Source organism: Miniopterus schreibersii, assembly GCF_964146895.1.
Source record: "Miniopterus schreibersii genome assembly, chromosome: 17".
Classification (NCBI taxonomy): domain Eukaryota; kingdom Metazoa; phylum Chordata; class Mammalia; order Chiroptera; family Miniopteridae; genus Miniopterus; species Miniopterus schreibersii.
The window spans coordinates 11,277,960-11,300,410 of NC_138117.1; the positions used below are offsets into that span (position 1 = coordinate 11,277,960).

Sequence of the window (22,451 nt, forward strand, 5' to 3'; positions counted from 1 at the left end):
GCTCATGATCGTTAGGTGTGAAACCTAAAGGAATAAAACAGATGCAGCAGATCATCAACAAATACCCTAATTGTGCCTACACTGTCACTAATCTAGGTGTGCCCAGAGTCTGTACTCCTGGATATTGTATAGCCCACATTCTCTCGTACACGTATAAACTGTTACATGAATATATAGTCATAATCATAATGAATAGTGACAACTTGACATGAGTGAAGCAGGAAGTTGGAAAATGCATTATTTTAACAGATGAAAAATAGAGCTCTGATTCAGGAGAGGGATTGCCATTGTTTATGACATGTTGGTAAGCAAATGCAGATGGAAGACGAGGTGCTGAGAATATTGAATGAAAGAAAATTGTGAACCCAAAGGAGTTAGCGCACTGTGTGAGGCATTTGCACTTAGGTGAGGAATGACAGGGCACAGGAAAGTGTGTGTGTGTGTGAGTGTGTGTGTGTGTGTAGGGGGTGGGTAGATATGAGAGTGAGATGTGGGGAATATGTAAGGAGGTAAGAGCCAATAGGTCGAGGGCTTTGGCCATATTTACTTCCCAGAGATGGTGTGGCCACAGGTATTGCGAGAGTGGAGAAACCTAATGTGCTATATCACTTTGCTGCATTTCCTGTAGTGTAAACTCTGGTTCTCTGAACACTCAATAAGTCCGACACAATTGTAGTGACTTGGGGCTTAAAGTAGTAAGGCAGTAAGCGGACATTTCTGATGCCCATGCTGATGTAAAACCCTTTGATCCATATAGAAAGTAGATCCTGAAGGTTCAGTTTATGACCATCGCCAAGGTGAACGGTATCTACCACTGAGCTTAAGAATCCCAGTGAAGCTGCAGTTTAGGAGCAATTCAGGCATTGCACGGACCAGCCTCTAGTGCATTTGAGGGAAGTGAGTTTAGAAAAGGGAAACACTGACATCTGGATTACAGTGATGTAATCACTAACTCACAGATGGAGAATGATTTAATTATTTCAGGAATTCCTATCTGTTTTGATACATGGTTAAACCAAAAAGTTCTACTGTGTCATATAGAATGCTTCCAAGCACAACATTCCAATAAGGATCATCACAGTGTGTTATAATCCACATGACGTGAGCATTAAATTGTGTAACCTTACAGGGGAAACTGTGGGGCTGCAAATAGCAGATTTACTGAGGGTGAGGGGTAGACACATGGTAAGTGGGAAGGGGGGCAATATTAAGAGGAGTGTATGCTTTAAATTTTGAGATTCAGAAAACAACTGAAGATGAGAGGGCGTCTGAGTCATGTTCTTCTATATGCAATAATCCATCTGTTAGATTACTTTTTTAGTCATTTAAAGGCCGGCACGTTCATTAACTCCACCACCTTCCCAAATGCCCATCTGCAGCAATATCAGGCAACTTGCCAAGGGCGTTCACAGGCAGAGGGCATCTGAAGAACACATTTGTGTTCCAAAATAGCACACAAAATCACGTCATCTCAAATCCTGACTAATACACAGATATAAGCAACAACCCCTAGGATGAGAAAATAAACCGTACTGTAGCTGAGGTTTAAGAAGTAAATCAGAAACTTCCTGCATCTTAAGACTGACAGGAAATAAAAGAAAAAATAACAGCATAAGTAGGTTATCAAGTGCAATAGCAGAAATGCCAGGTTAGAATGAAGTGTAGTACAGTGTCTGATATAATGAATATCTGAGACTTCAGTCAAGAATAGATAAACTAATTTTTCTACTTCTATATGAAAGTATCAACTTATATTTTATTTATTTTTCATTGAATTTATTGGGGTGACATTGGTTAATAAAATTATATAGGTTTCAGGTGTACAATTCAATAATGCATCATCTGTACACTGTATTGTGAGTTCACCACCCCAAGTCTCCTCCATCACCATTTATCCCCTCAATCCCCTCTTCCACCTCTCCCAACCCCTCTTTCCCTCTGGTCATCACCATATTGTTGTCTGTGTCTATGAGTTTTTTGTTTTGTTTTATTTTGTTTGTTTTTTGCTTAATCTGTTCACCTTTTTCACCCAGGCACACAACACACAACGCTCCTCCCCTCTGACAGCTGTCAGTCTGTTCTCTGTGAGATAGCTCTGTTTCTATTTTGTTTGTTAGTTTATTTTATTCATTAGATTCCACATATGAGTGAAATCATATGGCACTTGTCTTCCTCTGACTGGCTTATTTCGCTTAGCATAATGCTCTCCAGGTCCATCCATGCTGTCCCAAAGGGTAAGAGTTCCTTCTCTTTAGGGCCAAGTAGAATTCCACTGTGTAAATGTACCCGGCTCCTTTATTCAATCACATACTAATGGACCTTTGGGCTGCTTCCAAATCTCCACTATTGTAAATAACACTGCAGTGAACACTGGGGTTCATATATTCTTTTGAATTAGCGTTTCAGGTTTCTTTGGATATATTCCCAGAAGTGGAATCGCTGGGTCATAAGGCAGTTAGCTCCATTTCTAATGACTCGAGGAACCCCCAGTCTGCCTTCCCACGGCAGTGCAGGAGGGCTCCCTTTCCCCACACCCTCGCCTGCACTTGTTTATTGACATGTTGATGGAGCCACTCTGACAGGTGTGAGGTGACACCCCATTGTGGTTCTAATCTGCATCTCCGATGGTTAGTGACGTTGAGCATCACGCACAAGAATAAACTCAAAGTGGCCCTGGCCGGTTGGGCTCAGTGGTTGGAGCATCGGCCCACAGCCTGGAGGGTCCCGGCCTTGATCCCAGCCAAGGGCACGCGCCTCGGCTGTAGGGAGCCTACGACCCCGGCCCTGGTCGGGCGAGAGAGGGAGGCAACCAGTCGATGTGTCTCTCACACTGACATGTCTCTCTCTCTCCCTTCCTCTCTCTCTGAAAAGCAATGGATAAATTATCCTCAGGTGAGGATTAAAGATAAATAAATACATAAATAAATAGATAATAAAATAAAAGTAGAAATACATAGGCTTTACTTCCTCATGTCGAATTCATTATTGCCCTAAGACAAACTTCTGGAAATTATTCCACATTATAAAACATAAATCACATATTTGACTCTCTGAACTTCCATAGAAGAAAAAATACAAAAAGGTTTTTTAGACCAAATGTTTTATAAGATGGTGGATTATAAGGCTGTCGATTGGCTTTAACATTATTGGAATGCTAATCTATGGTAGGTATACTACCTATAAAGGAAAGATTTTCATAACAAATGACTGTTCTCTGTTAATATTTAGGCAGGTAATATTTTATGCTAATACACACACTCAAAGAAAAGAATTACATACAATTTTACTGTCATTTTATTAAAGTATTACTAAATTAATAGGAACACATAATATATATTTACCTTTTATAAGCCCATTCAAATCTCTGATGTTTAAGAATAATTTCAAGAAAAAAAAAGGAATAATTTCATTTTGGAAACACTATAGCAGTCATTATTCTAATAACACATTCAAAGAGAGACTAGGTATTTACTTTTAAGGAAGCCATATATAAAAACTGGAACACAGAAATAGCCAGGATGTCCCTTTAAGTATATTTGATATACCTAGTTATTTATTGTTGAAATTATTAATTTAAAAAATGCACTAATGGAAATAAATGCATATATACATATCAGTGCTTCTTAGAAAAAGCTTTGCTTAAAGCCATTTCTAATCTAAAATATTAAAAGACGTGATTAATTTAATTTGCAGTTATTGTTAAACTAGTCACAAAAAGTTTTACACGCAGATATTCTAAGATATAATGGCCTATTATATATGTGCCTTTATACGTAAATGAAATTTAAAAAATGATGTGGAATTCTATAAACTATTCAGAGACAACTTACTTTTCTGTGTTAGACAATTCCTCTTAGAAAAGATTAAAGTAAGCCTACAGTATACGTAAGAAAGAGTTAAACTTCTGTTTGCCTAGCAAACCAGATTTGGTCTGTAATCCTTGGTTAACAGCTTTAATATATTTTTCATTATGTTTTACATGTCATATGTCTATATTTCTAAATATATCTGAGTAAGGCTATTAAACCATAACATTTAGCAATATTCTCATTCACATTTCTACAACAAAACTGTATCATTCATTCCTGTGCCATCATGGTATTACATATTGTTGTGAATCATATTATGAAGAGTTTAGGAAATATTTTATGAATCTCTGAAGAAAAATTAAAGCACCTATTATCTACATCTTTATATTTTATTATACAATCTATGCAATCTTAAAAAAAGTTCTTAATCTTCTAGATCAAAATATTTTTTAAAAAGCCAAGAATTCATGTACTGGAGGAATCATAAATATAAACTCAATTTGAGTACTTAGAGAATGAAAAGATTTCCCAAAGCTATCATATTTTGTAGAAATATTACTTTTACCAAATAAAACAGAAGTTATGTTCACATGGCACTAGTCAGCAGGAATGTTATGAGTCCCCAATGCTCATGCAAATCATCAGAACATGTTTTCATTGAGAAGAGAGTGATTAGGGAACTATTTTTATAAGTCATTTTCTTATGGGAAGGCATCCTGAGTTAGAAATTTGTGCAATTTAGTTTATGTTTATTTTCCTTCTGCCTTCACTTTAAGTCAGAGGAGATGAACATGGTTTATTCTGTCACTTACTGAATATAATTTCTATAAAGGTGCATGCCAAGCATACTATAATGTTTTGGATAGAAAGTTATTATAGGGAGTTTATGTACCTACGCACAGAACTGCAATCAAAGGCCTGGATGTTTGTTCTCCCCCCCCCGCCCCTTATCCATCCTCTGCGTTGGCTTTAGCAAATCAAGACCTTATCACAGATGAAGTGAGGCCATGACTTCACGGGGAATTTGATAGAATCAGAGCTTCCCATCAAATTTGGTTCTCTTAATATTTTTCAATTTATTAATTGTATAAAATCAGTATTTTTCCCAAAATATTATCCAGGTATTTATGCTAATTACTCAACAAGCACTGATTCTTTAAAGTGTGTCTGTGGTATAATGGAGGAAAATAACTAAGTATTTACTGTCATTGACTTCATAGGTGCCAAAAAGCTGATAGGAATATATATTTTTAAAAATATGTCTTTATTGATTTCAGAGAGAGGAAGGGAGAGGGAGAGAGCTGAAACATCAATGATGAGAGAGTCATTGATGGGCTGCCTCTTGCAGGCCCCCCACTGGGGATTGAGCCCAAAACTGAAACCCGGGCATGTGCCCTGACCGGGAATAGAACCTCGATCTCCTGGATCCTAGGTCGATGCTCAACCGCTGAGTCACGCCCGGCTGGGCTGAGAGGAATAATTTGAAAATAAGCAGGCAAGTTTATATTTGATGTAAAATCCACTGTGAATGGTTGAATAGCCTTTGGCTGAATACTGAAAACTGATAAAGAAGTCTAGAAGCAACAATCAAGTAGTTTAAAAAGTTTCATAAGCAATTACATAGCGGTGCACTAAAAATATACAGAACTTTTAAGAGACGAATGTTCATTTTCTGTAGCTATGAATTAGCTTCATTTTCCTCCTTTTAACAAGTAATATTTATATTTTTACTGACCATCTGTCCTCTCTGCTTTATTACTGTTTCTCTTATTCTCAAGCATCCTTTCTCCATGCGTCACTGGAGGTGGCTCTGGTGGTTGAGGGTTTTGTAACCTTTACCACCAGCGCTTGTCCCCAGAATAAAAAAGATGAGGCCTCTCTCTTCCAGCATCCATACCAGTTTCTAAAACTAATTTTTATTAGCTAACCTATCTCCCCACACTGCAGCAAGGAAAGTGAGACAAGTTGACATGGGGGGGAGGCTCCTTTTTTGTTCTTCTAAGGGAAGCCAACCTAATGAAAATAGATGTCCAATGCATAATATTTAGAAAGAAAATAAAAATAAACACTTTTTTTCAGAGCTTAACTGAAAAGGATAGGAAAGATGGGACTGCCATGAGTGTTAATGTTTACATTAGTGTGGGGATTAGAACAATAGAGGTTTCAACGCCAAACCTAGAAGATAGATTATTATTTTTTATATAACCCTAAATCACTTAATTTAGTGGCTGGCAAATGGTCAAAAATAAGACATACATGAACGAGTGAGTGTGTCGATGAGTAAAAATGGCAAACAAATTATAGGAATGCTTGCTGTGTTATGCCTTATATTGGCAAACTTTTTAAATGCAAGGAAGAAAATGCCTACTTTTATCTTCAGAAATCTGAACCCTATTGGGAGAGATATAATATATATGTATATACTTATGATAAAAATGTCAGAGGCGATTACCATATGAACAGCAGAGTTCTCAAGAGGTAGCGAAAAAGGCAAGACGATTACTTCCAGGTGGTCTGGAAGAACTGGAAAAGAATTAGGGATAGCTTTTAAAATAAAATTATATTTACCTTGGGCTTTGATGTTGGATAGGATATTCACTAAGTGTTGGTAAAGAGACTGTATTAAAGAAGGGAATATATTCCATATATGACTTAATATGTTTAAAGCAATCAACAAATAGCGGCATTCTTCGTGTAACAAACATTACTGAGTCTGTACAATGTTCCCCACACATTTCTCAGAGCCAGGGTTGCAGGGGTGAATCAAACTCTTCTTATTTTGCTTACATTTTAGTGGAGAAGGTCAAATAAAAGAACAATAAAAAATCTGTAATACTTTCAACAATAAAGATAAATTAATGATAATGAAAAAAACCTGGCCCTAAAAACAAAAAAAGAGAAAAATTACATGTCCAGAAATGTACAATCATTATCTATGATTCTCCACAGGTACAAAATTAAAATTGAAATTGATATTTTCCTTGCAGTATGGTTAATCAGTGCCATAACCAAAATCATATAAACAACATGAGCAATATAATAACACTTTATAACTAGAGACTAAATATATTTGTCATAATATAAGTCCTGGAGCAAATTAAATTGGCTAAGAAATTTAACTTGACAATTCATCTTTCCTCCATAAATTAGTGCATTGAATATCATGCCAGGAGAATTGACAGAAATAGTTCTTAATTTATGGATGTTAGCTTCTTCATACATTTTTATTATACACATTATTGTCAATAAATACCACTTGAGGTTTCAAATAAATGATGTCCTTAAACTAAATACACTATGTGAGGCTCTGTAGTGGGCTGATAATATGAATAGTTATTTACAATAGCATAATACATTTAGGAATGTTATATGGTATTGTTGAAAGCTGTATCTATTACATTTATTGTATTGACAAAACATATCATATTGAATTTGTTTATACACTTAACTGGATAGTTTGAAATATTTTACTGATGAAATCATCCATTAATTATGATATTTCTGAAGAAAATAGGAAAGTGAAATAATTTGTTGTCTTTTGAAACAGAAATTACTGCATTGCAATGTCAAATTAAGTCTTTCTCTTTACTTCAGAGGTGGCTTATTGGGATTTAGGAGGTTGTATTAAACTGATTTCATATAGTGTTTTGAATATTGGCTTAAATATAGATATATTTTATTCATAATCAAGGTGTTATGCATTTATTTATTTATTTAAAATATACCTTTGTTGATTTCAGAGAGAGGAAGGGAGAGGGAGAGAGAGAGATAGAATATCAATGATGAGAGCATAGTCATAGATCAGCTGCCTCTTGCACACCCCCAACTAGGGATGGAGCCCGCAGCCTGGGCATGTGCCCTGACTGGGAACTGAACCATGATCTCCTGAATCCTAGGTTGATGCTCAACCCCTGAGCCATGCCAGGCTGGGCAAGGTGTTATGCATTTAGTATAAACTATAAAAATAATATAGAGCACTTCAATGTAGTAAGTTAATTTATCTAGTTAATCATTTTTAAATTTTTAAATAAATCCTTTAAAAATAGTTATAAATTTCATAGTTGTTTTTTTTTCTTCAGCATTGTTTTTGTCCTGAGTGTGTTCAAATAAATGCTGGCAAGATTTATCAGAAACCAGCTGGGCTCCCTGGGCAATGCTCCACAGAGGCTTAGAGGAAACTCTCCTGGTGCTAATTGGTAGTTTGTTTTTCATGGGACCACTGTGGCTAATTGATGTCCCTGGAGCTGTAAATAGGGGGAGAAATGAGAGACAAATGATGCACTTCCCCACTCTGATTCCTTAATTCTAGAAAATTGCTGAAACAAACAAATAAAAAATAGATTTAATCTCCAAACTTCATTACCCTTTATTTCCACTCGACTTTGCATTCACTTCATTAACATGGATCCTGCTCACAGAGCTTTATGCCCAATGAAAATGTTTCTGAACAAATATTTTCCTCTTTAGAAAGATGAGAGTGACATCCTGCTGTAATACTGAGATAATGCCCTATTCTGAAAAAGAGACGCTGCTCAATCAGGGAAACCAATAGGTACTTATTCAGTGTGGAGGTCACAGCTATATTTTAGTAGAAACACAGCTTTAGTCTAAGTTTCCATATTTATTTAATAATTCACCACATATCTGATTTTCGATTCAGAAGAGTAAGTTGATCTTGTAAGACACGCCCTCACCCCATTCCACCTTGATCTAAAAATTTACTTCAAAAATTTCTTTTATAGAAAACATCCATTGATTTTTGTTTTAGTTGATATTTTAGCTTTTTTTTTTTCTTTTCTGGAAATACCGTCTTTGTTGTAATGGGGTGGTTTTGTTTCTGCTTTAAGAAGAAAAACCCCAGGCCCTATATACTATGATGGAGACATGGGAGTGTGGGGACTCTTTTTTCTTGGCATGTCACGTTCATTTCCTACTCTTCCCCCTGTGGAGAGCTTAGGATAGCTGTGCACCTCACCAGCAATCTTGCCACTAGGTGCCTGTTGAGTTTGACTAATGATGGGCACTAGCAAGGTATCAAAATAGGGGAAACCGAAATTGGGCTATTTATTCCCTCGGCTCCTTCTCTAGGGTCGTCATCAAGGGTGGCTTTACCACCTAAAGCCAGAGCCTCTACCACTATACTCTTTTTATGGTCTGGGAAGTGATCCCTCCTCTCCCCCCTGCAGTCATAAGAGGGTCAGTGATGCACCATTCACACCATCCCCAGCACCTGCACTTTCTCTCCGATTTTTCTCACACTTTGTTAAATAGAGCCATTAATACATTCTTTTCAAATTAATTTGCACACACCCATCTTTTTCCCAAGAGTCTGAATGATGCAGGAAACACATTTTTTCCCACTACTGTTCTTATTTTCCTGAATAACTGTAGTAATTTTAAATATATGTTAGAATTTATTAGGCTACACCATGTATTATAGTCATGAATGTAATTTCCTTCCATTGTATTAGACTGCGAACATTTTGACAACAAAGACCTTGTCTAATTCATTTTACTCTCATGAACACCTAGCACAGGACTTTGCATTGTGGGAGGAACTCAAGTTATATTTTCTGAGGGTTGGCTTATTTATGGGTAAATTAATTACAGGTAAATTTATTTGGTATTTCCTCTTTTTATGAAGGGGAAACAGTACTCTCTTAAATATTTGTGACTTTTTCTTTCCAATGTAAATTTTGTTGAGTGAGTAAGCAATTCATTATCAAAAAACAGAATGCATTTCCTTCTAGTTGGAGTCACTTGGCATTATAAGATTTGTAAACAGAAGCTATAGAGTGTAAAACGCTTGGTTTTCATACTTCTTTTACAAATTTTTATTCAACAGCAAATTGATCCTTAAGACATCATATATAAAATGAGAGTACACATATTATGTGTATAGTATATACAGATTACATAAACACATTCACTTATACCTGCATGTGTGTTTCTGTATATAGGAAAATTTTTGCACAATGCTTGGCAACTATTAGAATCAATAAAGTGTAGTTACTATATGAGCCTTGTCTTAGGCCAAATATTCGCATACTTTTCCTATTGTCCCCTAGATATGTTTACTGTTTTTAATAAATATAGTTCCTCCCTATACTATGTCGAATTCATTTACTTAAACTTATATTACAGCATGTAAGTGTGGCCAACAAACACTGCACCAATTCTTCACAATTGTGTTTTCTAATTTTATTTTATTTATACCCCATTATTGAGGTATGATTGGCATGTAAAAAGCTGTAAATATTGAATGTATACAACTCAATCATGTTGGGAACCAATTTGTGTTTGGCCTTCAAGAAATCCACACTATGCAATGAAGTTTGATTAAGCACTTCATTCATTATTTCACATGCACTTTTTATTTACTTGTTTATCAGTTTATTCTGTATGTAAAATTGTAGCGACTGACATCATGTATCCTGTAAAGCATAGCTATTATGAAGGGTTTGTTCCTCAGCCATTGTATTTCTCGGACTACTTTATATTTCATCTAATCTACTTCCAGTTTACTGCCTTGCATGGGGATAACAGCCATATCAACAATTTAAGCCTCATCAATCTCCTGAGCCCCAAAAGCTCCCCACTATTTGTGGCACAATAAAAAGAGATGTCTAAGATATTAAGCTTTCACATTCTCAAAACACATTGTTTCCACTTACTGAGTTTTCTACCTCAATGCTGTTTCCAGTTTTAAATATTGGCATCACCATCCATCAGTCTCTCAAGTTACTCAGCCTAAATTTTTCTTTGTAATTTATCACAAAATCCGATTGTTTCTAAATCTGAAACACCTCCTGAATAAACCACTGCTCTCCATTTTTCTATGTCAACTATCATTCATTTTATTTCTCTTCTGTACAACTGCAATAATCTCCTTAATGTTTCTAACATCCCCTAATACTAATACACCTCAATTTTGAATTCCATGATTCTGTAATATTGGCCTGAACTGCTCCCCCATAAATTTGGTCATGTAATAATTCATATAAAAACACTTTGGTTACCAAATTGATCCTAAATGAAGTTCTAATTCTGTAATTTGATATTTAGGTTCTTCCGGTCCTGGTATTTTCAACCTCATACCCCTCTGCTATGCCATTTCTTATACTTTAAGCTTCTGATTATCTCTTCCACTGTTATTTGGATAGCTACCCTTTGCAAACGTAGCCTGACCTTTCACAAATATAGTACATCAACTTTTTTTTTTTTAAATCTCTGTAGATTAATCACACAAATTCATTCATCTATTTATTAATTCCTTCAGCAGATATTTACTGAGTGTCTGTTCTGTGTCAGGCACTGTTCTGGTCACTGAACTATAGAAAAAACAAAAATCAATCTTGCTCTTATGGAGCTTAATTTTAGTGAGAAAAGAAAGCTAATTTAATTCTCAGAGTCTCATTGGATCATCATAGCTGACTCAACCCCTTTCATGCATTTTCAGCCTTTCAGCCCATGCCATGCTAACTGTAGAGTTCTGAATTTCTCTGTGTTTACCTACCCTATGGCCACCTGAGCCCCTTTTTTGATAGTTAGGAACTGAGTATGCTGTTCTATACTTCTGTATGTGAGACTTGAGCTGTTGGACTCCTTAAATAACCAGTTTCTATATTTGTTTTCTTTAATAAACTGTGAAATGAGCTGGTTCATTGTTCATTTTTCACACATTCAAACATAAAATGAGAATGTATTCTTCTGACAGCATTTGTTCATTTTTCTATATGGGAGAATGAACTGTTTCATTGCTTTTCATTAGCAGCCTATTTATATAATGGGGTGGTGAAAAAAATAATGTCAAAAACAATTGGACTTGTAGGAGAATTTTGGGTTTACAGAGTACAATTAATCAAATTTTTGATGACACTGTAATAATAATCCTGCTTGGAAAGGTACTGAAGAGTCTTTCAATTGTCAGAGGTGTGGTTTTGTATTTCCTTCTAAAGGAGATTGTCTACTCAGCAAAAATGAAGTTGGATTTCTAATTACTTAGAATAAAAATTAACTCCTAAAAACAAAGGATTCTTAAACGACTTGTACTCTTAAACACAAGGCATGCTGAAGGGTTCCTTGAAATATTTGTGATGACTACTCAGCAATCAAATATATCTTTTGCATTGTAATTTGAGATAATTCCTGATGTTTAACAAAGTATCATTTTAGAAAAGAACTTCATTTGCTTAAATTTGCTTGCTCAAGTATACATCTTTCTGTATTTTACTAAGTCTATAATATTTTACCTGTACTTTTACAGTTTTTTAATTACAAATTATTGGGAAACTGGGTCTTCAGTTTTTCAGATCACTCTTGTTAAGTAGGAAATCTGAATATATAATAGAAAACTGATTTATACATAATGCCTGAGTATTGCCCTTTCAGGTTGATAGTTTCTCCCTGATGGAGACATCAAAGGAAATTAAGTTCTTTGATTATCCAGTTCTACTTATAGTACTGTTAACAAATCATCTTCTTTAACACTATACTACTTCATGGTTAATATTCTAATACATTGGCCCGGCTGGGCCTGACTCAGCTGTTGAGCGTCGACCCAGGATCCAGGCGGTCGGGGTTCGATTCCCGGTCAGGGCACATGCCCGGGTTGTGGGCTGCAGCTGATCAATGACTCTCTCATCAATGATGTTTCTATCTCTCTCTCCCTCTCCTTTCCTCTCTCTGAAATCAATAAAGATATATTTTTTAAAAAAATTCTAATACATTGTTGGATTATTATTTTGAACAAATGGTTATCTCTTAAATCAATTAAGTATTCAAAATAGAAGTTTTTATTTTACCTTAGATATTCCTTCTTCATTGCTTTTCCTTTTATTATGTAGATTGGCGTCTCTGGCATGTGCCATTTTCCTTCTCTTAAGAACTTCTATTAACATTTCTTGCAAGGCAGTTATACGGGCAACAAAGCCCCTAATTTTTGTTGATCTGAGAAAGTCTTTATTTCTCCTTTATTTTTGAAGGATAATTTTGTAGGCTACAGAATCTTAGGTGGGCGTTTTCTTTCCTCTCAACATTAAATATGTCTCTCCTCTCTCCTCTTGTTTGCCTGGTTTCTGAGGATATGGTACATCTCACTCTAATGTTTATTTCTCTATAAGTAAGGTGCTCCCCACCCCAGCTTCTTTCAAAATTGCTTCTTTATATTTTATTTTCTATAATTTAAAAATGATATGTCTAGGTATAGTTTTTTCCTTGCTGTTTGTTTTTTGGCCATTTTCTTGCTTGGTGTTCTCTGTGCTTTCTGGATCTGTCATTTGGTGAGTGGCGTTAATTTAGAAAAATTCTGTCATTATTATTTAAAATATTTATTTTGTTCTCTTTTCTCATTCTTCTCTTTTTGGTCCCTCCCCTTTCTCGCTCCCTCCCCGACTTGAGGCTACTCCTTTCCATTGCTTTTCAGAGAGAGTGGAGGGGGAGAGAGAGAGAGAGAAACACATCGACTCGCTGCCTCCCACACGCACCCCGACCAGGGCCTCGGATCGAGCCTGCACCGGAGGCACGTGCCCTTGGCAGGAATCGAACCCGGGGCCAACACTCCAACCACTGAGCCAGCCCGGCCGGGCTCCCTTTGGTGTTTCCATTAGGCATGTCACACCCTTTGCTGTTGGCCCACAGCCCTTGGCTGAGCTGTTCTATGTTCAGTGTTGAAGTTTCCCAAGGCTCTAGCCTCAAGCTCAGAGATCCTCCGGCTGTGCCCAGGTTACTACTAAGCCCATCAAAGCCCATCTTTACTTCTGTCACAGTGTCTGTCTGCTTTACCTCTGGGACATCTTCTTGGCTCTCTCTTAGATTTTTCATCTCCGTGCTTTATTGCTCATCCCTTAGAGCCCTGAGCATATTCGTCATAATTGTGTGTGTTTTTTTATACGCCAGGTCTGATGCTTTCAACATCCCTGCCATGGCTGCTTCTGATGTTGCTCTGTCTCTTCAAGTTGTGTTTTTTGCTCTTTGGTATGTCTTAATAATTGTTTCCTTGATAGGCATAAAAAATGTACTGGGTAAAAGGAACTGCTATGAACAGGCCTCTGGTATTGTAGAGGTGGTGTGTCAGGGCAAGTGCCCTACAGTTTAAGAATTAGGTCATAGCTTTTTAGGGAGCACTTGCCTGGTTCTGTGAACTCACACGTGTTTCTCAGGCTCCCCGCCCCCTCCTTACACGGGAGGGTGTGGCTCGAATGGGCTGCAGTTGGGTATTTTCCTTCCCCCGTCAGTTAGGCCCTGAGAACACGCCAGCAGGCCAGTGTCTGGTTAGCTCGCTTCTCCTGAGCACAGCCTTGTTAAGGAGAACAAATATTTCCCTCCTCCCCCGCCAGAAGCATGAGATCTCTCTCCAGTGCCTATTGTGAGAACCTGGTTGTGCCTCTCGGGGTAAACCTCACAGAATCGTGGAGGCCACTCTGTGACTCAGGCTCCCTGAAGCTTTCTCTCCGAGCGTCCACACTGTGTGCAGAAATTCTCCAGTAACAGCTCAGGCTTTTCTCCCGGGCCGCTGGCTCCCCTGGAGGTTTCCTGGTCCCCCTGGGGGTTTCTGCCCGTGTCTCTGCTCCAGCAAGGTAAGTCACAGCTCCCTGCACTCGCTCGTCTGTCCCCCCGTTCCTGGTGGCAGCAGCTTTTCCGTGTCCTCCGCTCTCTTGCGGACCCTAGAAGAGTTGTTGACTTCTCAGGCCGGTCAGCTTTTTACTTGTTTGAACAGAACGGTAGCTTCCAAGCTTCTTACATGTGGATTGGAAACTGGGCGTCCCTGGACGTGCTCTATACACTTCTGGAAACGACATTACGCGCCTTAAACTGTCCTTGTACTGAACGGGTGACTTCCTAGCTTACCTGTCATGCTTGTTATCCCTCCATTAATGCGATATTTGGTTTAATGTTTTGGATTTTTTCCAGATCTCACGGCAGCGTTACCTGGGCAGGCTTTTTCACACTGAGTGGCCACAGAAAGGGACACCTCTACTGCTAACTGAAATATTGCACACGGTGTGGCCAGGTTTATTATCATATTTACTAATTTGAAGATTATAAAGGGAAATCATAGGCTTTACTTTTATTACCATGGTCAGACTCCAGACATTTTATCAAGTAGGGACATAAATATGAAAATAAACCTGGTTTAAAATAGTAAATTAAGCTAAATTAACCATTAAATATAAGCCATAGAGGCCCTTTTCAAACAATCACTTAATTTAAGGCTCACTGAATATTATTTTCTTCTGTGTGCGGGTTAATTTTATCGGCCATATCAACAGCATGTTGGTTCATTTCTAGTCTGCTCAGATTGATAGTGTTCTAGGCATTTGGTATGGCTAATTTACTTACTTGGATAGTTTTAATTAGTTAATTATACTACAGTTAATACCAACATGATATAAACAGAACATTTTGCAAACAAAAGTTTAAAACAATTAAATTTTATTATTCCTGGAAAAATTTTACTAACTGCTCATCAAAAATCCACGACTTGCACAGGCAAACTTAATTGAAGAGATGAGTGCTTTTCTAGTGCACTCATTAAGTGACGACAGCAATCAGGTGATTTGAGGGCTCTAGTTTTTCTTCCACATTAACTATGTAATCTGGCTTCACCTGGTTAACTGCGTCAGCACTGCCTCTAACTCTGCTATGTTTGTAGGTGTGTAAATAAAGAATACAAATTGAAAATAATAAGCTTAATTCTCCTTGTTGCAAATAAGGGAGGAAACTCCCTTCTTAGAGCTTTTACTTTTAAAAACTTCCAAGTGGTAATATTCTTACCTTTTTAAAATGTATGAATTCTTTTAAAAGCTAATTAGAACTCTTGCCAGCTTTAAGGCCCAGGAGTGCCTTTCTCGAGACCTGGGAACCATCTCTTGGCAATAGATAGGATCCCTGTCTTTCAGTTTGTGGGAGGTTAGGGACATAACTTCAGTGGATGCCTCCCTTCAAGTTACAGAAGCTCCTCTTGTCATAAATGTATAGAAAGTATATTTTTCCTTGGTGTAAAACCAATTAACGAACACAGTCACCCCAATTACCAAGTAAATTTAGTGTGACAAATGGTGTTGCCACCTTACTTGGGGACAAGTTATTGTTCCTCTTGAGGACGTATAATGTAACCGGTTGTATTACTTGGCTATAGAAAAGGGTGACATTTCTGTCTTTAAAATCTCTTAGCAGATTAACTGCCATGCACATTGCGGTCTGGTTTAATGCTTATTTAATGATAAAATTGTTTCATTCTCTTTTATCTTGATGGAGAGGTTTTCTGAAATGGAAGAAATTTTCATTTTTATTATATGTCTGAACAAATAAAGTGCCCGCTACATTATTTTTAGCATTTGCAGTAAAAAAGAAGTGAAGCATAATTAGCAGAGAGCCCTTAAGTCAACCAATAAAATGGTATTTTTTTTAAACAGTGGTACTATTAAAATATCAAAATATGTGCAACTCCTTATTCATGTTTTGAAGTACCAGAACTTCAAAGAATCAAACCTACAGAAATTCAAAATTTTGAAAATAGTTTCAAACACAGCCTGTGGAGGCTTTTAGAATTTATATTTCCAATATATGAAGTTGTGTTGATTTTTGGGAAACAGTTCTTGATCTTGCAATATTTTAATGTGAGTGCTTTCCAATTTGAATTTTTTATACTACAAAGCTTACATTTTCAAATGTACTACTTTAATCAGGATGGAAACATGTAGACATTCTGCCATATTTTTAGATTAGTATTTTAGTTTCTCATACAGTTATACATTCATATCTGGGAATTCTGTTTACTACAAAGATTTATATAATATCAAGGTGGCAATTACTGAAAAGGTTTACAAATTTATTCCTAATTATTTTATTGTTTTTGATGCTATTGTGTATGACATTGCTTCCTTAATTTCTCTTTCAGGTAGGTAGCTTTTAGTGTATAGAAATGCAACTAATTTATATGTTGATTTTGAACCTTGCAACTTTACTGAGTTTATAAATTATAACCATTTTTCATAGAGTTTTCTACATATAAGATCATGTCATTTGCACACAGACATGATTTTACATTTTTGTTTCTGATTTGGCTGCTTTTCTTGCCTGTTTTCTATGGCTAAGGCTTTCGGTACTGGGCTGAACAGAATCGACAAGAGTCAGCATTCTTGTCTTATTCCTGATCTTAGAAAATAGGCTTTTAACTTTTAACTATTGAATACGATGTTAGCTATGGGCTTGTCATATGTACTAGCTAGTAAAACAAGCTTTTAACTAGAAAAAATTCCAAATTAAATAGAAACTAAAACTATAGAGTTAGGAGACAGGGCAATAAACAAACAAAAAAGTTAAAATAATTCCAGTGTCAAGAATACTTTCCTACAACTTGATGGACTAATACAAACTAAATTCCCTAAATGCATTCACAGCCCAATTCAAATTGTTAGGACAGCTTTATAAATAGCGATACACTTTCTTTTCTGTCTTTGTCTACAAACCTAACTGACCAGTCAATTATATAACACTATGCATGAATTCAAACCCACAGTGCTTTACAGAAGAGGGAATATTAATAAATGTATATTTTTAAATTATTTAGAAGTCTAAGGACAATCCCCACCTGAGCCCCATCATTGTAATTTCATAAGGAGGGGCAGGGGATGAGGGGTGTGGTCTGTTGACAGGATAATTCAAAAGGGCACAGTCCCAGTAAGCTTCTCACTCACACCTTAATTTTACTTGGTCATATTGCTCGTTATGTTTTGTTTTCTTTCATATCTGTGGTTTAAAGAATAAAAATCATCCCATTATCTTGTCCCTTCATTATATTTGTCTCTATTTATTTAAAATATTCTCTTTTCCTCAGGCTCCAGAGTCAGACTTAACTACCTCATTGGGCAAAAGAAACACACCTATAGAAGTTTCAGATAATGGGGGTTTTCAGACACGCAGAACTGCATTTTAAAGTAATTATGTTTAATATTTGAGGAAATCAAACAAGAATTCTGTTAGCAGTGCATATATAAGGAAATATATTTGTAATGCATGTAACTGATTTATTCCCACAAATAATAACAAAGACAGATAATCAAAAAATTGTCATGGGACTCAAATAGCAATTTCACATAGGATTATAGCCAAAAGTCATTAATTTGTAGAAAAAGTACTCAGTTTCATTAGTTATCAAGGAAATGCACAGTAAAATAGTAATTAGCTACCTCTAAATGCATACCTGGAATGTCAAAAATTGAAGAGTGACAATACTAAATGACAACAGGAAGTGGAGCAGAGGGAACTCTCTTGCATTACTGATGGACGTATACATTTTTATAAACAACACACTTTGGAAAAAGTTTTGGCAGTATTTTCTATGGTTAAACAATAAGCATAAAATATGATCCATCAGTTTTACTTCTAAATATGTATCCAAAAAGTATGTATGCATATGTGCAAATAGTATGTACAAGAATGTTTATAGCAGCATATTTCTAAAAGCCAAAACTTAGAAACAATTCAAATAGTCATGAACAATAGAATAAATTGATCATTGAAATCTCATGCAATGCAATACTACTCGGCAATAAGATATAAGAACTCTAGCTTCAAACAGCAACTTGGGTTTATCTCAGAGATAAAACTGTACAAAAGAAGCCAGACACAGAATGATGCATAATGAAGATTCAGTTTATATAACAAAAAAACAAGCAAACATATGATGTTATGATTACTTTTGGGAATGAGAGAAGGAATAGTAATTGGGAATCAGCAGGATGGAGGCTTTTACAATACTGGTAATATTTTAGTTAGTGACACAGATATAATTACTTTGTGGTAATTGATTGAACACATGACTATATGTCTTGTGCATTTCTGTGTATTTGTATTAAACCTTAATAAAAATTTTATAGCATGACTCGTCTACTGAAAAATATATGCAAATAAGACTACACAATATATTAAAAGTAAAGGATACCATTTCCCAAACCTTACTATTATACTACTTTTCAACTTGATGATTTTTGCACAAAAATAAAATATAAATATGGTTCTAGAACTAAATATTTTAATCTATTTACCTCAAAAATTTTAAAGTAGAACATTATATTCAATTACCTGGGTGTTTTTATATTCTTTTCTATTAAAATTGTGTAAGAAGTGTTCTTGCATTTGAATTTTTGAACACAGGTGAGATTGAATGAATTCCAAATATATTAATCAGTGTTAATTTGATATATATTGCAAAAATAGCATAAAATATTTTCCTTTATACTGTGTGTACCTGCCTTCCTTCACTTTAAGTACCTCTGCAACCTGCCAGGACTTAGTAAGTAAAAGACAAGAATATATTGCTAGGATACTGATGTATTTCATGGAATAGGAAAAAAAAAAAAAGAAATCAATGGATGGAAAGGACTCTTCCCTATAACACAGCATCAAGAGTATACCCCACTTTCACGAAAAGATAAATCATGCAGACAGAAAATCAACAAGTAAACGAACTTGAACCATACTTTTAACTAAATGAGCCTCACTGACATATACAGAATATCCCATCCAAAAGGAGCAGAATGCGTAGACATTCTTCAAGTCCATTGGGAACATTTTTCAGTCTAGTGCATATGATAGGCCATAAAACAAGTCCTACCAAATTTAAGAAGTTTGAAATTATACCAAGTATCTTTTCTGACTACAATAGTATGAAAAAGAAATCAATGACATGAGGAATAGCTGAAAATTCATAAGTATGTGAAATCAAACAACAGATTTCTGAACAACCAATGGGTCACAGAAGAAATCAGGAGTCAACCCTGCTTCACTAAGATCTGGTTTGGCTTCAACCAGTGCAGAGCAACTAGACACTTACACTCTTTTAACCCAAACTCTGTTTTCCTTGAGCCCTGGTCCAGGGTCAGAGTTTCTGGCCCAACACTAGTTATGAACACATCCCTGAGTCCTGGCTTCTTCCTTCCTCCACACCAGCTCATTCAGAAGCCCTACAAGCAGGCAACCTTGAGGTTCTCCACAGTCCTTCCCGTCACTGAGCTGTTCAGCACGTTCATGACATCATCCCTTCCCTGAAGGCCTCGCCTGGCCCCACCCAAGTGTGTTTTCTTCATTGTAACCCTGAACTCCAGGTCTTCCTTCCAGCCTATTCCAGGTTTCCCTCTCTGCTGGAGCTTCGGAGCAATCTTGGAATGATACTACCTCCCCTTCTATAGACAGTGAATCTATGCCTCTGTTCCTTCTTATCCATGTCTCGTGTCTGTTCATCCATTCATGGGCACTAAAGTTATTTCCAGATCCTGGCTATTATGAATAATGCTGAAATAAACAGGGGAGCGGACATATCTCTTTGATATCCTATTTTCATTTCCTTTGGGTATATACCCCCCAAAATTGCTAGATCATTTGGTAGATCTATCTTTTTTTTGAGAACCTCCACATTGATTTCCATAGTGGCTGAACCAATTTACAGTCCCATCAACAATGTAAAAGTGTTCCCTTTACTCAGCACCCTCATCAACACTTGTTATTTCTTGCTTTCTTAATAGCAGTTTTAACAGGTGTGAGGTGAAGTCTTACTGTGGCTTTGATTTCTATTTCCCTAATGATTAGTGATTTTAAGCATCTGATTTTCATGTACCTATTGGCCACTTGTATGTCTTCTTTGGGAAAATGTCTATTTAGTACCTTTGCCCATTTTTAAATCAGATTGTGGCATTTTTATTGTTGAGTTGTATGAGTTCTTTACATATCTTGAATACTAATCCCCTATTTAACACATGCTTTGTGACATTTTTCTCCCATTCTGTAGGTTACCTTTTCATTTTTCTTCTCTCTCTCTACAGAAGCTTTTAAGTTAGATGTAGTCCCAGCTGGCAGTTTATGCTTTTGTTGCTTGTGCACTTAGTGTCACATTAAAAAAAATCATTGCCAAGGCCAATGTTGAGGAGATTCTTCCCTACGTTTCCTTCTAAGAGGTTTATGGTATCAGATCTTATGTTTAAGTCTTTGATCCATGTTTAATTTTTGTCAGTGGTCTAAGATAGGGGCTCAATTTTATTTTTATGCTCATGTTTGTTCAGTTTTCCTAGCATCATTTGTTGAAGAGTCTATCATTTTTTTTTTATTGGGTGTTCTTGGCTCTCTTGTTGAATATTTGTTGACCATATATGTGGGGGTTCAATTCTGAGCTCTCTATTCTATTTGTTTATGCATCTATTTTTATGCTAGTAACAAACTGTTTTAATTACTGTAGCCTTGTAGTATAGTTTGAAATCAGGAAGTGTGATGCCTCTGGCCATTTAGGGTCTCCTGTGGTTCCATAGAGACCTAGAGATACAGGCATGATGGGATTAGCCTGCACTGCACCTTTTAGTATCCTGCCTCTACAGGCAGTTGTTGCTCAATAAACTTCACCATTATGGCAAAAACTGGACTCTTGGAGAGAAGAGATTAAAGAAGGAAAGAGCTATTCATTTCAGCACATCTTCCCCTTTTGCAAAGGGTAAGAAAGTCCCCTTCTTAATATAGACTGATGACAATAAGATTCCTATCACAGTAACAAGTAGGTGACATTCTATTTTGTTCTGTTTTGTTATTTATCATTAAAAAAAAAAAAAAAGACAATATTCAGATGTGTTTCCAAGCAACCACTTTCAGAATAAGGTACCAGTCAACATTTTTGCACTGATGGGTCTGCGTTCTTAGGTAGAGTTTTAATAGATTGGGAGTTCATAAGTCACTGTTCTATAAAAAACAACAACAAACCCCTACTTTAACCAATTTATTTAAAATAGGATTTTAAAATGAATATTTAAGTTAACCAGGTTACTACATACTTTATAACTCAATAAATAGTCATATTCCATGTTCATTTGTAATGTGCTCACTGTGCTATTTAATACAAAAACAACAACAAAGGGTCACAGGGCATTGATGAAGAAGGAATTATTTCCTTTTGAAAGTGATTATCTTATTAAGACTACTCAGCATTTAATTACCATTTATGATATTTAAAAAATAATGCAGAATAATGCATGTAATTGTGTGAGAATGACAGGAGATATATTTCCAAAACTGGGAAAATTCATTATGGAAAGTAAATGCTGTTGATTTTCTGATATACTTTGTATGCTGTTTTGAGGATAGTTTTATTATTAAGAATGTCTACGCAAATGAAATTCTTCAACAAAATAAATGCCTAATAAACAATCTGGGCATTTTCATTTTCGATGGCAATTAGAAAAGCTTAAAATGAGATATGCAAATAAACAATGCTCCTATAAATTGGTTGTTTTCTCTCTTCTGAATCACAAAATGCAGACAAATAATGAACTGTGAAAACAAGAAACAAACTAATCACATTTTAGGAGCATCTTTCATTCTAAAAATCACATTTTACATACCATTCCTTCAGTAACAGCAGGACCTCTGAGAGTTCACTTTGCCATGCCCAAATTTGTTTTCATTTAACATATTAGAATGTTAATAAGTCAACCATATTTATAGTGCTCCAACATCACAAAGGCAAGCTTCCCCAGTATTAAGGAAATAAATGGAATGGCAAATCTTCATGCATGCCTGAGTAAGCTTGTATTATGTCATAGATTTATAGTCAATAAGTAGCAAAGTAAATTAATAAACTGTGAAATTAAAATCTCCTTA

The 22,451-nt window shown here is 36.0% G+C and overlaps 1 long non-coding RNA gene across 1 annotated transcript in view; it reads left to right on the top strand.

Moving 5' to 3' along the window:
• Nucleotides 1-14,053: 14,053 nt before the first annotated feature.
• The window catches only part of LOC308547107, a 59,325-nt gene continuing 50,927 nt past the window's right edge, over nt 14,054-22,451 (top strand). The window contains exon 1 of the long non-coding RNA XR_013997447.1: nt 14,054-14,386. This is a non-coding gene — a long non-coding RNA (uncharacterized lncRNA). The remainder of the gene's footprint in view (nt 14,387-22,451) is intronic.